At 38.5% G+C, this 18,477-nt stretch overlaps 1 pseudogene; it reads right to left on the minus strand.

The window, feature by feature from the left end:
* Positions 1–439: 439 nt before the first annotated feature.
* Positions 440–12,760, minus strand: LOC118836911 (annotated as a pseudogene).
* Between the last annotated feature and the right edge of the window lie 5,717 nt (positions 12,761–18,477).

The raw sequence follows: 18,477 nt of genomic DNA on the forward strand, positions 1-18,477 counted from the left end.
AGTACTCTTGATAGTTCTTAGTAGCACTTACAGCCCTCTAAAGGATCTTGGAAGGTAAGGTAAGACACACCACTTATGGGAACTGCGACTTCAGCAGCCTGATGAATGACTTTTCCTGTTAGAATCTGTTTCATTCAGAAGATGGAACACCTAGTACAGGGTGCTTCATAAATGTTTGTGAGACTGAACAGCTAATAAACATTAAGCACCAACCTGGCACCCAATTTGGTTTTTTGTTTCCAGTTTCCACATAAAGTGGACGGGGGTGATGTGTTGGTCCTAGGACCTTTACATTCATCTTATCTTTACAACATCCCAATTGCCCCATGCACTACAGCCTCTCAAAGGAGTGAAGGAGCCCCACTGGTAAAGATGAGCTCTGGGAGCAGCCTGGATGCCCCACTCCTCCCACAGTTGCCTAGTGGGTGAAGAGGCACAATTAATCATGGATGCCCATTTCTCAAAGTTATTGTAGTCAGGGCTGCCACTGGCTCTAGAGGTTTGGCTGATCTGAGGCTTGTGGGGCTTGCTGGAGGGCCTCACTGAAGAGATCATTAGTAAAGGGAGTACCTGACTGGACAATGGTGAACAACGGAAGATGTCTGAGGAATGGCCCTGGCCAGGGGTAGGGATGGGAGAGGTGTTGAGGGTGCTAGCCAGGGCTGGGACTGTGGCTAGCTCACTCTGTGTGATGGGCTGAGGGCCAGCTGCCCCACTATGCCTCAGAGACACTGGGAATGATCTAAACATGTTGCTAGAGGGTGTGGACTTCTTGCTTGGATGAAAATCATCATCATCATCACCATCACCGTTAGAGAACTCTTCAAACAAGAAGCTACCTGGCATGTCCCTGTAGGAAATAGAAGGCAGACTGCAAGAGAAGGTGTCTATTACAGGGAATGGAATGCTGCCCACCACCGAAGGCAGAACCAGGACAATAAAATTCACTAGTGCAGGGTGAGTTGAAACCAGGGTATCCAGTATAATGAGATGGATGAAGACAGAGAAGAGACCCTTACCCTGAAGCACCACCAGTACAGTGGGACCATTGCTGAGGCCTGTGGTGATCACAATGATCTGACCCAGTGATTCTTTATTTCCCAGCATCTTAAAGATTGCATCTTGGCAGGCAGAGATGCTATGTAAGACAGTGTGTGAGATCTGGAACTCCCTCAGGGTAGCTACTTTGTTCACAGGCTAAGTACAGATACCTGGGAGATAAAATTGGAGAGTCAAGAATAGAAGTAGAGATCATGAGAGAGGTAGACTGGGGTAGGACTGTCTTACTTTGTAAATCTGGTGCCCACATGGTGAGCTCGGTAGAACCATGTTGTTCTCCAGGACTTTACCTGAAAAGATGGTGACAGGGAAGGGGCTGAGATCTTGGTGAGATTAGTGGTAGCCTGCTTCTGAGGCAGGAATTCATATGAATTTTATAATAGCTCGTTGGTTACACAGTTTTCCCAGATGAGAAGGTATATCATTTAGTGTGAAGATACTGAAGGGACATCCAGGAAAGTTGCTGTCTTCTTTGATTTACAATCCAGTTTCCTCCAATATTCCATCTACTACTTTCTGTTGCCCAGGTAATTTGGAAGAGAGTGTAGACTCTGAAAAATAGTGGGAAACAGTCCAAAAAAGACCAAGGTAAATCTGAGAAGGAAGCAGCCTAGGAAGGAAAGATGAGAAAGAGTGGGATTGTTTATTCTCAAGAAATCCGGGAATTTTCTCCTAACATAATACAAAATTAAGAGAAGAAATGAGAATCCTTTCTGTCTAGGGATAGATATCAAACTTGTCTATGGGAGTTCAGAGGAGAGAGGCTTATTTGGGGATCTTCTTGTCATCCCAGACAAACTGCAAGGCTTGTTTATGACTTGAAATCAATGATGTATAAAAAAAATAAGATGATCCTTGTACCTAACAACACTTAAGGGTTGCTTTTGGTAAAATAATACTAAGATATAAAATAAAGTGGGAAAACAGTGCCCTTTGGAGTAATTTAGAAGGTCAAATTGCTGGAGTTATTCCCATTTTTATTAGAGAACAAAATGGGTAAACAATGCCCTTTGAAAGAATTTAGAATGCCAGGTCACTGGAATTATTCCAATTTTTTTTATTCGGGATGATGTATTCCTAGGAGCAAGTAACAGTTCAGTGTCTGTTTTGTCCATAAAGTGGCATTAGTATTGGAGGGCTGTGGAAAAGTTCTGCTTGTTGGGAGGAGTTATTTACCCCTCCCCCCAGCTGCTTCTATTAATTGGGAGCATTGACTCTTTTTTTGAAAAGAAGCCATGCCCTCCCCACATTCCTAGGATGGAGTCACAGCTACTAATGCATGAAAGTTGGCAAAATGATTTTTAACTGATCAGAAACCAAAGAATCAAATGAAAAATAGTGCTCGATGCAGTCTTGAGAGTGTTAGCCTTTGAAACTCACAAAGATAGTGATTATTTTTTTCCTTTACATTCCTCCAGCAATATATACTTCAGAATTCTGCACAAAGGGGACACCCAGAAAATGCTTATGGATTGACAAGAATGATAGAAATATGAATAATAACAATTTCATCCATACCTGAGAAAAAGAGCTTAAACACTTATTATACACAGTTAAGTAAGATATTTTCCTACTGCCACCTTGTGTTCCAAAAAAGCCTAGTAGAGATAGGCTTCGTTTAATATTAATTAGTTCCAGGAAAACAGAACTTTAGGCGAAATGATGACACAAGGGGCATTTAGTTTCATAGAAATTATGTTATAAATAGAAGATACATTCCATGCCACCAAAGGAAACCCTCTACATGCAGCAGTCTTGATCCCATCCTCCCCCACATTCTCAGGCAAGTTACCTCCACCGATAATAATAGCTAGCATTTATATAGCACTTGATAATTGGCAAAATTATGTATATTCTTAATTTACCCTCATACCCTTGGAGAAGGCGCTGTTATCAATTCCATATACAGATTATAAAACTGAGGCAGACAGAGGTTGAATGATTTGTCCAGGGTCATACTGGGAATAATTGTCAAGGCTGTATTTGAACTCAGTTTTTCCCAGGCTCAGTACTTAGCTGACCTGACCACCTAGCTTCATATCATCCTCACTGTCATTCTTATCTTTAATCTATCTGTACATACTATATTCTACCCACTAGCCAACAAACAAGCCCATGCTTCCCCTGTCTTCAAATAACATTCTCTCGATTTGACCATCCCCACTAGCTGTCCATCCAGTAGTGCTCCTTACCTCCTCAGTAATACTAATAAAAAAAAAAACTTTTCAAAAAAGTCTTCTATATTAGGTACATAAACTTTTTTTAAAATCTAAACCATAGGCAATGTTACATCAGATTTTAACATTCAACTAAAACTATCTTCTACAACATGTTTAGTGATCTCTAACTTGCCAAATGTAATGGCTTCTTTCCTCCAATCCTCATCTTTCTTGATCTCTCTGATGCCTTTGAATTTATTCTTGTCTAGATTTTTTTTGTGACACTTCACTGTTTCTTCTTTACTTCACTGATCACTTCTGAATGTTTTTTTTTCAACCATTAACCACACTATGTCCACTGACTATGAGTGTAATTCAAAGTTCTTTCTTGTGTTCTCTTGCCTTCTCCTTTGATACTATTTTGGTTGATGATCTCATCAGTTGCCATGGGTTCAGTTCTCATATCTATGAAGACATTCGTATGGTCTATATATATAGCTGGTTCCAGTACCACATCGAAAACTGCCTTTTGTTTTTTTGTTTTTTTTTAAATTTATTTTAGTTTTCAACATTCGTTTCCACAATATTTTGAGTTACGAATTTTCTCCCAATCTCTATCCTCCCCCCCCACCCCAAGATGGCATGTAGTCTGATTGCCCCTTTCCCCAGTCTACCCTCTCTTCTATCACTCCACTTTCTCCTGCCCCTTATCCCCTTCTCCCTTACTTTCTTGTAGGGCCAGATAGATTTCTATACTCCATTGCCTGTATATCTTATTTCCCAGTTGCATGTAAAAACAACTTTTTGGGGGAACATTTGTTTTTAGAACTTTGAGTTCCAAATTCTTTTCCTTCCTCCCTTCCCACCCGCCGTCCTTGAGAAGGCAAGCAGTTCAATATAGGTTATACATGTATTGTTATGCAAACACTTTCATAATAGTCATGTCGTGAAAGACTATATTTCCCTTCATCCTGTCCTGTCCCCCTTTATTCAATTTTCTCCTTTGACCCTGTCCCTTTTCAAAAGGGTTTGATTTTGGCTACCTCCTCCCCCAATCATCCCTCCCTTCTATCATTCCCCCCTCTTATCCCTTCCCCTTTACTTTCCTGTAGGTTAAGATACCCAATCGAGTGTGTATGTTATTCCCTCCTTAAGTCAAATCTGATGAGAGTAAGGTTCACTCATTCCCTTTCATCTACCCCCTTTTCCTTTCCATTATAACTGCTTTTTCTTGCCACTTTTATGTGAGATAATTTACTCCTTTCTATCTCTCCCTTTCTCCTCCCAATGTATTCCTCTCTCATCCCTTAATTTTATTGTTTTAGATATCATCCCTTCATATTCAACTCACTCTGTGCCCCCCCTCTCTCTCTCTCTCTCTCTCTCTCTCTCTCTCTCTCTCTCTCTCTTTCTCTGTGTGTATGAATATTCCTTTCAACTACCTTAATACTGAGAAAGGTCTCATGAGTTACAAATATCATCTTTCCATTTAGGAATGTAAATAGTTCAACTTTAGTAAGTCCCATTTATGATTTCTCTTTCCTGTTTGCCTTTTCATGCTTCTCTTGATTCTTGTATTTGAAAGTCAAATTTTCTATTCATCTCTGGTCTTTTCATCAAGAATGTCTGAAAGTCCTCTATTTCATTGAAAATCCATATTTTCCCCTGAAGTATTATACTCAGTTTTGCTGGATAAGATAGGTGATTCTTGGTTGTAATCCCAGTTCCCTTGATCCCCAGAATATCATATTCCAAGCCCTTGATCCCTTAGTGTAAAAGCTGCTAGATCTTGTGTTATCCTGATTGTAGAAACAATCCTTTGAATTGTTTCTTTCTGGCTGCTTGAAATATTTTCTCCTTGACCTGCAAATTCTGGAATTTGGCCACAATATTCCTAGGAGTTTTCCTTTTGGGATCTTTTAAAGACTTAATCAGTAGATACTTTCAATTTCTATTTTACCCTCTTGTTCTAGAATATGAGGTCAGTTTTCCTTGATAATTTCTTGAAAGATGATGTCTACACTCTTTTTTTGATAATGACTTTCAGGTAGTTCAATAATTCTTAAATTATCTCTCCTGGGTCTATTCTCCAAGTCAGTGGTTTTTCCAATGGGATATTTCACATTGTCTTCCATTTTTTCATTCTTTCAATTCTGTTTTATAATTTCTTAATTTCTCATAAAGTCACTAGCTTCCACTCTCTCCATTCTAACTTTTAAGGCATTATTTTCTTCAGTGATCTTTTGAACCTCCTTTTCCATTTGGCTAATTCTGCCTTTTAAGTCATTCTTCTCCCCATTGGCTTTTTGGAGCTCTTTTGGCATTTGGGTTAGTCTATTTTTTAAGGTGTTATTTTCTTCAGTATTTTTTGGGCCTTCTTTAGCAAGCTGTTGACTCATTTTTCATGATTTTCTTGTATCACTCTCATTTCTCTTCCCAATTTTTCCTCTACTTGTCTTACTTGATTTTCCAAACCCCTTTTGAGTTCTTCCATGGCCTGAGACCAATTCATATTTTTCTGAAGGCTTTTGATGTAAGATCTTTGACTTTTTTGCCTTCTTCTGGCTTTATGTTTTGATCTTTGTCATGGTATAACTGCTTCCAGAATAGAGAGTGCTCTGTCCCAAGCTTCAGGGGTTTTGTGCTGCTATTTTCAGAGCTACTTCTGGGCACCTGTAAATTTTCAGTTCTTCTGAAGTGGTGTGATCTAATGAGAGGTGTTTACTCCTCTCCTGGCCTGTGCTCTGGTCTGTGAGTGAGCTCAAGCACTCCCCTCCACTGCGCAACTGCCAGGAGGACTCCCTCTCCACAGCCACCATAAGTTCTGTGACAATAGTGCTCCTCCTCCCCCAAGGACCACCAACCAGGACCATGACCCAGATCCAAGCAGGGCAAAGCAAGAGAATCTTGCCTCAGTGCCAGCAAAGAGATCTCTGCACTCCCACTCTGATAACCTATTTCTTTGTCATTTGCGGTTTGAGAATCTGGAAACTGCCATAGCTCAGTGATTGTGAACCCCGAGGCCTGCTCTGCCCTATCTCTTCTGTCCTGGTCTGTCCTGGTGTGACCCATGCTGGGCTGTGCTCTGCTCCTAGCAAGGTGCAATAGACCCTTCCCAGCAACCCTTCAGGCTGTGTTGGGTTGGAGGCTTGTTTCACTTTGTCATTTCATGGGTTCTGTAGCTCTAAAATTTGTTTAGAGTCATTTTTACAGGTGTTTGGAGAGATTTGGGGGAGAACTCAAGTGAGTCCCTGTTTTCACTTTGCCATCTTGGCTCCGCCCCCAAAAACTATCTACTGGATATTTCCAACTGGATATCCTGGAGGCATCTCAAACTTGATATGTCCAAAACAGAACTCATTACTTCCTCTACCCACTTTCTCCTCATCCCCACTTTGCTATTTTCATGGGCACCACAATCTTCCCAATGACCCATGCTAGAAATCTATGTCATTTATAACTTGTAGGGGGCAGTAATATCAATGCTGTAACAATGACCAGCTGTGAAGAAGTTAACTAGTCTGAACAAGACAATGAGCTAAGACATTTCCAAAGGATCCATAATGAAAAATGCTATCCACTTGCAGAGAAAGAGAAATGATGAACTCTGAGTGCAGATTGAAGCAGATATATATTTTTAATTTTATTTTTCTGCTCCACCCCCTGCTAAATTAGCTAATAAAGAAATATGTTTGGCATGACTTGACACATATAAATGATATATTTCTTGCCTTTTCATTGGATGGGGGAAAGAAAGGTGCTCAGGAGGGAGAGAATTTGGTACTGATTTTTTTTTTTTAAATTTGGTGTTAAAAAGAAAAATAAATAAATATAAAAATAATCTGTAGGGGAATTTTTTTTGTTTTTAATATATTATTATTTATTTTCTTAATTTTGTGTCATGCTTGTATCCCTGCTATAACTCCAACTTTGTCACAATAAATAGTTTTTGGAAATATTTCCCAATTTGGATATATTTTAGATGTATTACATAATTTCCCACTTGGCTGATCTCCAGGATTTTGTGATCTGCAGAAACTCATCATTCTGCAAGATGAAATCAACCTGAAACCCTCCTCCACATGCTCCATCCCAGGGTCACTCCTTTCTTCTGGTTTGCAAGGGTGGGAGAGTTCTTCTAGACCCTCTGCTTGAGAAGTCAACCAGGGAACTCATTTCATCATTCCTGCCCAGCTGACCTCCTGGATTTCATGATCTCCAAGAAACACATCATTCTACAAGATGAAATAAACTCTGAAACTTGCTACTTCTCAAATAATTTCCCACCCCAACTGCAGGACTTCAGTGTATCCTGAACCCCTTGCTGGTAACCCCACCTCTTCCTTCCCCCAATGTTTCAGTTTCCATTGTGGACTGTCTTCCCTCATTATAGTATGCTCCTGAAGGGTATAGATTATTTTATACCTTTCTTTCTATCTTCAGTGCTTAATGCCATGCCTGACACATAATAGTCAATTAATAAATGCTTATTGATTATCATCTATCTATGTATCTATGTATCTATGTATCTATGTATCTATCTATCTATCTATTCCTTTAGCCTTCTTGCTAGGATTTTATTGCAATTTTTGCATTAATATTCTTTAGCAATCTTGTTCTATAATTTTTTTCTTTGCTTTGTCCTTCCTTGTTAGGTAGTTGGACAATATTTGTTTCATAAATAGAGTTTGGTAAAGCAATTTCTTTTTTTTCTTTTAGAAGTCATTTAACCCTTTTTGCCTCAGTTTCCTCAATGCAAAATGAACTGGGGAAGGAAATGGTAAATGACTCCAGCATCTTTGCCAAGAAAATCCCAAATGAGATCATGAAGATTGCACACAGCTGAAACAACTGAATATCAATAAAAAATAAGACACAAAGCAAAAGCTATTGTGCTTTTATAGCTGAACTCAAAAAAGCAAGGTAGCAATCATGTGTTTAGATAAGGTATCAGCAAAAATTGATGATTAAAAGAACAAACAGGAAAACTACATTTTCCTGAAAGTAATTCATAGGAAATGTCTTATTCATATTCAATGACAATACTAAACACACATCTGTACTGAATAGTATAAAAAGTAAATGCTTAAAGGCTAAATGAATTACAAGGATAAATAGAAACAAAATTATAGTAGTGGAGCACCTTAGTGAACCTCATTTGAGAGCTAGAAAAATCTAACAAAAGATGAAAGAAATTAGGGATCTGAATAGGCTTTCAGAAAAGTTAGACATACTTCACCTCTGGCAATTATTGAATGGAGGTTGAAAGGATTATACATATTTCTAAGTCTTTTGGCATCTTCACAAATTGACCTTATATTAGAGCATAAAAGCTTCCCAAGCAAATGCAGAAAAAGAGAAATGTTAGGTACATATCTTACAGACACCAATTCAATAAAAATATTTATTCAATAGAAGGTCAATGAGGAAAGGATTAAAAATTAACTGGAAACTGAATTATATCTTAAATAATTACACGGTCAATGAACCAATGATAGGAATGATAGATTATTTCATTAAACATAATGTGAACAGTGATATAACATGCCAAAATTTTAGGGATGTTTCCAAAATAGTCCTGAAGTGAAAAATATACAAGCCTAAACATTTCATCAACAGAAGAGAAAAAAAAACAGATCAACAAATGGGGCATGCAACTAAAATAACTAGAAAACCAACAATTTTTTTAAAAAATTAAAAACTAAATTAGAAATCCTGAAAACCAAATAAGAAATATAAAGAAATTGGAAGTTTTTAAAAAAGTATTAAATTAAAGAGTAAATGCACTCCTTTTCAATGAAGGAATTTCATTCTATTGAAATTTATCCAATTCTTTCTTCCCCCTAGGCTTTTCCTTCCCCTTATTCCTTCCTCTAACCACTTAGTTCCAGGCCACCACAAGTAATTAAGGCAGCTCTTGGAAAACTAGAGAATGTCTGTGGTTATGAAACCATTAGAGTTGGAGACAGAATTTTTCCCAAGAAAGAAGGAATTCAGCTTTATTTGTCTTCTGGAGCAGGCATGGGCACAAAGATTAGCAGGGGAAATGACCATATAATGTGAAAAATTATTTCCACGTGTCTTACTGCTATTATATGCCCTAATTAACTACTAAGAGCTTGTTAATCTAAGTTCTCTTAAAATGTGACATCTAGGATCAAATCACTTGATTTTCCTTGCCGTATAAATTGTTGTGACTTCCCTCTTAATTTTATTTCCAACATTTTGAATTCTTTTAACTGTCTCATTTACCTTTTACCTATCCATTTGAAGTTGTAAATGGTTGTCATTTGACACCATTGTTTAAATGATGTCAGATACTCATCTAAAGCTACTTTCTGTTGAATCATTTTCTAGATTTCTGAGCAGATTTTATTGAACCAGATGGAGTTCCTGTTCTTGAATTCACCAAACACTACTGTGTTTGTTTACTTATAGGTCTGGTCTGTTTATTATGTTCCTTGATTTTGTTTTTCTGTCTTATTCAGTACTAACTAATTGTTGGTGACTATTGCTTTGTAGTTTAATTTAAAATCTCATATTTCAATGTCATCTTTTTTTGTGTGCTGTTCGTCTTGAGTTTCTTGACTGTGTTGCTCAAATGAATTTTGTTGTTATGATATTTTCTAGTCTAGTTCTATAAAGAATTTCTTTATTATTGCTGTTTCGCTAGTATTTTAAGGTTGCTTTCTATCCCTGCATTACATTTCCCCTTCCAGTCTATACTTTTCTAGTTTTTCTACTTACATTTACTTCTTTTGTCCTATTTTTGCAAATTAATCTTTTAGGATGATAGGTTTATTTCAAACTTTTATTTCTCAAAGTTTTTTGTTGCTCTTCCCTACCTCCATGATTTCTCTGATAATTTAGCATTGCTTCAGACTTTCATACTCCCCTTGGGGATGAAGTATATAGCCTTTGAGGTTCCTTTATCTCTATGTGACCATATCATAATTCCACTACCTTTAGTTTTCTTTGTACTGACCCATCTGAAATAAGGAATCTCAATGATATCTCAGGTATGAAGAACTCAACATGGAAGTCCCAAGCTCTCTAGTTGACTTTTCCCTTTGGAGTTTTTTATTTCTCCCTTTCTGTAAATGTTTCCCATTTCCCTCATTGGACTGAACAAATTCAGTGTATTTCCTGGCTGAGGGGTACGGAGGTGGAGGCAGGGTAGGGCATGGGTTACTGCCTCAAAAATGTGGAATCAGAATCACTACAGCTGAAGTTTGCAATGTAAATCTAACAGGTTTTTCACACAGAGTGGTTATAGTGGTTATAGTGACTGTGACCTTCATATAGCTTATTTTCTGTAGTTATTTAAGAGGGTTTTATATTGTGTGGAGGTGTTTTCCATCTTCTCTTCTTGTTGAAATTTTAATTAATATATACTTAGCATATGTATTATTGTCTTGGGTTGTAGAGTGAGGGAGATAGGCTGAGAGCTACTTTTTAAAAAATATTTCTGGTCTTATAACTCTGGTTTTGACTTTTTAACAGGGAAGGTGGATGCTTCTTTTAAATGCATTTCATCTAATGTACTTAGAATTGACATCTTCCAAGAATGATGAGAAGAGTTAGGAGAATATAATGCTTCCCCAAGGGGAAACTGGGCTTACTGCCTATAGAGGTGGTATTAAGAAATCATAAGAAGCTGCCTTTAATTGTTCCTTCTGATCTTCATTGTAACCTTTTGTGTGCCCTGAAGACAAAATGTCAAGTAAACACAATGTGGGCCAACAAACCTCACAACTATTTTGATCTTACTTCTCCTAATTCCTGGTTGACTCTGTAATAGACTGGTTATTTATTATACCAAGCACAGATATAGCATCGTCTTGTATGATCCTCATACAAACTGGAGAAACTGAGCCTCTCTGACAGAAATACACATCTCACAGTACTAGTGATAGTATGAGAAAGATAAATTAGTGCTGATGAATTGTAACTAATAGTGTTTGCTAACTAGAATTTGAAATATTGTCCTTTAGTTCAATTCTGGATTTTAGAACAGACATAAGCCATTGCCATCAAAAAGCTCCCTTTTTTAACCAGTACATTCCATGAATATCAAAGTATTAGGAGAAATAGTAGAGCGAGATGCATATATTATGCTGCTTCTGTGAAATTATTTATTTTGTTAAATGCCAACATCACTAGTGGCCTTTTGGAGCATTCAGAAGAAAATTTAAAATAACAACTCTCAATTTAGCTTTCCAAATGGTTAATTATTTCACCTCCAATGTATGATGCCTTTATATGGGATTGCTAGGATGGTTGAAATCTGCACTAGCATTTGTAATATGACACCCATTCTTAGGAGCTTAAAGAATTACAATGAACCCTTGTTCTCAAGAACCAAAAATTAATTTTTTTCAGGAACAATTATATTCAACATTTTGGGAATGTGAAATACTTACATTTTCCTCTTAATAAGCAAAATAGTTATCCTAGTAGTTTATCCTATATTAGTAGCTATTTCACAAATTGAGTTGTTTTTCATTTATTTTATTATGTTCTTGAAAGTATTTCTAGTTTTCTGTGAAAAGAGGCTCTAGGCTTCCATATCTTAGCACCTTGAATAGAGTTCTATCTAGACATTGATGATGGTCTGTTAACAACATTATGGGAGTGTGCAGCCCATTTCTCCAGAATCATATCCTTGTCATTGATCAGTGAGACGTATCAGAGATCTTTGGCCCATAAAGTTTTCAGGGCATCATAAAAATGCTTTGAGTTGCTGTTGTCAGAGTGAAATTGAATCTCATCTGCCTTCTTACTGAGCCAAGACTCCTACATTTCTTTGAGCTTTGATAGCACTTTACTTTTGATGGAGTTAAATGCTGCCTTCTACTGGAAAACCCTTTGGAGTTCCTGTTTCTTGTTTAGAAGTTTCTGACTCTCCCTATCATTTTTGTCCAACCAGTCTTGATGTTTGCAACGTGTTTTGGCCCAGAGGAGCAAACGGGGTTCTGTAACAAGCCTCTGAAAGCTCCTTACTCCTTTTCTGCTCCACAGTTGCTGTGTTCTGACTCAGCTTTCCCTCCAGGTTGAAATGCTCAAGTACAGAGAAGCACTCTTATCTGTTGACATTGATTCTCCTGACAGTTTTCTTGGCTTGGGATCATTGCTTTTCCTAAATATGAATATTTACCTTGGAGAGGATGAGTCTAGCACTCTGTACCACACAATGACCTTCAGTACTCTCACGTTCTACCTGTCTCTTCTTAACAATGATATAATCTATTAAATTCCAGTGCTTGCTTCAAAGATGCATCTGTGACTTTGTTGTGGTTAGATAAGTGGAAGGCAGTGTTGGTGATGAAAAAGTCATGAGATGTACAAGCCTTCAGTAACAAGTGATCTTCATTGTTGTGTTTCTGACTCCTCCCAAGGACTCCCTGCTATGTCTGATAGTCTGTGCCTACTCTGATGGTAAAGTGACCCACAGTTACAAGCATGTCCTCTTTCAGCACATCAATGATGAGGGTCTCCAGGACTACATATAACTTTTCTTTGATCTCATCGGCATTTGTCATGGTAGCTAAACCTTTAACAGAAGAAGAGATATTGAAGGGTAATAGGCTCCTTTCAAGTGGCGAAGTGCCTGGTACTAATTTCATCCCAGCAGAGATATACAAGGTAAGGAGTCCACTGCTCATACAGAAGCTGACTGAAATTTTCTGGATTATATAGCAAGAGAAAATTATCTTCCAGGAGATCAAGGATGCTTCCATTGTTCATCTCTATAAATGAAAAGGAAACAGGCTGTCCTATGGCAGTCACAGGGAGATTTCTCTAAGTCGTTGCTGGCAAGATTCTTGCCAGAGTCCTCCTTAAAAAGCTGATCCTTCACCTGGAAGATGGTTATCTGCCTGAGAACCAGTATGGATTTCAGAAAGGTCCAAGAAATGGATGACGTTGTTTGCTGCCTGACAACTCCAGGAGAAATGACTGAAGCAGAACAGAGGTCTGTATACAACATTTGTTGACCTGACCAAGGCCCTGGCTATTGTCAACTGTGGCAAAATTTGTACATCAGCGTTCTATTCCATTTTCATGTTAGTATGTTCAAAGGGGTTCTGGATGAAGGACAGTGCCCTGTCACTAACAGAGTGAAACAGAGCTCTATGCTTGCTCGCATGTTTTTTAACATGGTGTTTTCTGTGATGTTGTCATATACCTTCAATGAGGATGAAAATGGCATCAAGGTCAGCTACTGAACCAATGGTAAACTATTTAACTTGAAAAGGCTATAAGCCAAGACCAAAGTAGAGGGAGGATTTTTGTGTGACCTTTTGTTCACAGATGATTATGCACTTAATGCATCCTCTGAGGTAGAGATGAAAAAGAGTATAAATCAATTCTCTACTGCTTGTACTAATTTGGGCCAACAATCAATACAAAGAAAACAGAGTTCCTCCACCAGCTAGCACTGCACCATCCATATTTAACAACAATGCTGCAGTGAAATGGTCTTTTAGGTAATCATTCTTTAGTATTTGGGCTATGTTGAAGCAGGAGTGTTAGTCCCTACAACCACTCCATGGAACAACTCTGTCTGGCCAGTTTGAAAGTCAGATGGAACGTGGAGGATGATGGTAGATTATAGACAGTTGAACAAAGTGACTCCTCCTCTGTATGCTGCTGTTCCAGATACTGTTACTTTAATAGAAAGAACCCAGAAAGATGAGGGGATTGGTATGCAGTTAATGATTTGGCCAATGCCTTCTCTATGATCCCAATAGACTCCAAGCAATGGTACTAGTTGACTTTCACTTGGCAAGGCCGACAGTATACATTTACACGCTTGCCACAATGATACCTTCGTAGCCCAACTATTTGCCATAGGATTGTAGCTGAACATTTAGATGAATTAAAGTTACCTGGTGTACAGCTTACCCACTCTATAGATGATATCATGATACAGAGAGAAAATGTAAAAGAAGTGGAGAAGAGTTTGACACTATTAATTGACAATATAAAAAGCAAAGGATGGGAAATTAACCCTGCAAAGTTCAAGGGCCAGCTCAAACTGTACAATTTTGGGGGATATAGTAGAATAAAGGACTGTGAGAAATTCTCCCACAAGCTCAAGCAAAAATCCAGGATTTTCCTACCCCTAGTAATAAGAGAGAAGCCCAAAAGTTCATAGGGCTATTTGGTTATCGGAGACACCATATCCCACACTTGGGACAGATTTTGAAACCTTTGTATAAAGTTACCAGGAAGAAATATGAATTTGATTGGGGACTTGAACAAAGTAGAGCTTTTGAAGAAGCAAAGGCTACTATACAGTTAGCTCTAGATTTGTGGCCTATGCAAAATGGACCAGTGGAATTACAAGTGACTGTACAAGATGACTATAAGAATTGGAGTTTATGGCAACAATAACAAAGCCAAAATATACCTTTAGGATTTTGGTCAAGAAAACTACCTTCATTTGGGATGCAATAAACACCTTTAGAGAAGCAGTTGTTCTCTGCGTATTGGGCTTTGGTAGAAACTTAGCAACTGACTCTGGGCCATGAAGTGTTATTAAGGTCTGGAATTCTGATTATGACTTGGGTAATGAATACCCCAGCTTCCCACAGAATTGGACATGTGCAAGAGGTGAGCATAATCAAATGGAAGTGTTATATTCAGAATAAATTGAGAGCAGGCAAAAGTGAAATTTCTCCTCTACATGAATCTGTGGTGAGCATGGACACTGAGGGAAATGAAAAACCCCCTGAACCAAAGCAACAGTTGGTACAATCCTTGGTGAAATGTAATGATGGATATGATCACCTAGCTGAGGAATAGAAAAAAAAAACATGCTTGTTTTACTGATGGGACAGCAAAATATTTGGGACACAAGAGACATTGGAAAGCAGTAGCCTATAACTCATGTACTAGGAGAACTTTGGAAATTTGTGGGATAGGTGGAAGTAGCCAATATGCTAAACTGATGGTAGCACATCAAGCCATCAAAACAGGAGGACCATATCACATATTTACTGACTTATAGGTGGTAGCTAATGTGTTAGCTACATGGATGCCTACATGGAAAAATCAGAATTGGGAGATTCATGGCAAACAAGTTTGGGGTAAAGAATTATGGGAAGATATATGGGACATGTCTTTGGTTACAAATTTGCCGGTTTTTCACATTGATGCTCACGTGACCCTTACCACACCAGAACCTGAGTACAATGCACATGCTGCTTTGCTAGCAAAGATTGCTACTGAGTGTATTGTCCCTACTCTGACCCCAACCGATGATCCAGTATTAGCAAAATGGGTCCACCGGACAGCCGGCCATTTAGGGGTCCAGGTCACACATCGATTGGCACAGGATCGAGGTATTAGTATCTCTCATGCATTGTTAAAACACATAACAGAGGAGTGTTGTATATGCCAACTGTAAAAAGAATGAACTGTTCCCAGTGTAGTAAATGGAGAAATAAGAAGGGGAAAAGTTCCAGGCCAAATTTGGTAGATAGATTATATTGGACCACTATCCCAAGATAAAGGATGTAAATATATATGTACATATGTGGACACTTATTCAGGTATACTAGTGGCTTGTCTTTACAAGAATGCAACTCAGAAAAACACTTGCAAAACCCCAGATATTGTAAGTCTATACTATGGAACCCCGATGAAGATTCAAAGTGACAACAGGTCACATTTCAAGGGTTATGAAATGAAGAGATATTGTGTATTGAATAATATAGAGTGGTTATATCATATTCCATATTACCCCCAAACATCTGGGTTAATAGAAAGAATGAATTGATTGTTGAAAGAACAGTTGAGAAAGTTAAGCTCTAGTAATTTGTATCAACATTGGAATGATATTTTGTTTACTGCACTATGTAACTTGAATAATCGGCCCTAAGGAGGAAGTATACCTCTAGCCAGAATGATGAACCCAAATCTGCAGATTAGAAAACAGCAAACAAGTAAGATCCAAAATATTGAATATTGGACTGTGAGGGAAGATGTCCCACCACTGTATTCAGGAACACCTGGTTTGGCAGGATATGATTTATGTTGTTTAGAGAACTTTTGGTTGGACAGAAAAGAGATGAGAAAAATCTCTACTGGGATATGTATGAGAATCCCTTAGAATCATTTTGGACAGATATTACCTAAACCAGGATTAGCAGCTCAAGGAATATATGTATTGGCTGGAGTGATAGATTCTAATTTTTAAGGAGAAATTGTTGTGATACTCCAGAATTTAGGTTAAGAACCTGTAAAGTTTTGTAGAAATGATAGAATAGTTCAAGTGATCATTATTCCTTGTGAAAAAACACTCATTGTGAAAACTGACCCTCCTTCCAAAATAACTAGTAGAGGAACAGAAGGGTTTGGTTCTATTGATAGAATAAAATTGGGAGCTAAGGTATGGGTAAAATGGAAGCCAGATGGTGTTCCAAAGGCTGCCGAAATCATAGCCCATGGGAAGGACAATACTGTAACAGCTGTTTATTCAGGAGAAGATAATCACCAAATTGTGCCCTTGACTCAAAAATTTTACCCTGAATAGGGCTATGATAGTGGACTCATGGACTCCAGAAGCATGGATAATGGTGATAAATGCCACAAGCCACTCAGAAGGAATGTGATCTTATACTATTAACAGATGGAAATTTGTATCTAGGGTAAAAGCTGTGAGGACAGTCTTAGTCTCTATCTAGGATGGGATCCTTCTGGCTTAGTTTCCTCATTGTGCTCCTTTTGAAAAGAAACATTTCCCACCTGAGCTTGTATATGAGGTTGAATTGACATTGCATAGTTGGTGTCTCAATCAAAATAGCGATGACTTTATTTGAAGGATAATAGCCCATATTTGCACACTCTTTCTGGCCTTTGTTTTGTTTAACCTTTTTGCTAATTCCATCTCCTCCAGACTGAAGTACCCTATGCTTGTAGAGGACTGACTGCTTAAGCTGGACGTCACCTACTGCCCATGACTGTGTCACCCCTTGACCTGGCATCAATCAAGTTCCAGATACCAGCTTGCTAAAGAACTGACCTCTCCAATAGCACTCTTGACCTCTTAGGGCAGGAACAGCTCTACATCCAATTTCAGCAGGAAGAAGCTATGGAGGATGAGACCTTTGCCCCTTACCCCACGATTTCAAGCCCCTTTGATTGAGAAGGGAATGATGATATTATTCTGTGTACTTATTTTCTATTATCCTTGTTATACTGTTATATTGTTATGGTATTATTGACACCAGTTTCCCATTGACCTACGTAATGGATACAAAGATCTAGGGCCCATGAGTGAGCCATGTGGCCCCTCTGGTGAAGATGAGATGTTATGTTGAGTATTTTACAAATGTGATGTCTTCAATTTTGAGGGGATTCTGTTGTACTTGAAAAAAAGTTAGTACCTATTCAGACCCAAGTTGGCTATGTAATGGGCATGAAAGATCTTGTGGTGGAATGCAGTATTAATGTGATCAAAGATCTTCCCCCACCCATTCAATAGGCTTCAAGTGGGACTAGGTGGAAAAGTTTGATTTTATCTTTGTTTGTAAGTAGCCTAAAGCCTCTGCTTACTAGGTACTAAGCTGATTTGGGCGTGAAGCCCTCAGGGCCCTAAGGAGAGTTGCTAAGACCAGAGCCAATGGTATGTGCACTGAGTTCTAGTCAATCTTGAATTCAGCCAATCAGAGACCTGAATACTAGCCAATCAAATGCTGGCTAGGACTGTGTATAAAGAGAGCCCAGAACTGAGAGCAGCAGAATCTGCAGAGAGCTACAGAAGTCAGAATTGAGCCTAAGGAGAAGGAGCAGGAACTCGGAGTCACTGGAGCTGCAGAGAGAGCGCGGAGCAGAGAGCAGAGAGTAGAAACCAGGGAACTGTGGAGATCAGAGAACTGAGGGAGGGAGAGAACACAGGCAAGCAGACAGTTAGGATTTGTGATTGTTTACAGGGAAGGCCCTAGCAGGTGGGAAGGTTACAGGATGATTTGGTTCCTCACCATAATACTGTGTTATAATTTCCTTGTTGCTACATTGAGGTGGGCTTACTGGTTTTGGAATATAAGTACTGCTATATCACATTGGAGTAGCTGGTCCTGGGATTGTATACTCTTGTGTCTAAATAAATGTTTTACTTCCTCTGCCTTCTACCTGGAGAGTTTTTCATACTTTCAATTCCAAACCATTCAGGCGTTCATGGTCATCCTTGAAGTCATGAATCTTGCCTTACTGATACAGCATACATGAAATCATTGGTGACAGTAAATGGAAA

Source organism: Trichosurus vulpecula, chromosome 2, assembly GCF_011100635.1.
Source record: "Trichosurus vulpecula isolate mTriVul1 chromosome 2, mTriVul1.pri, whole genome shotgun sequence".
NCBI lineage: Eukaryota > Metazoa > Chordata > Mammalia > Diprotodontia > Phalangeridae > Trichosurus > Trichosurus vulpecula.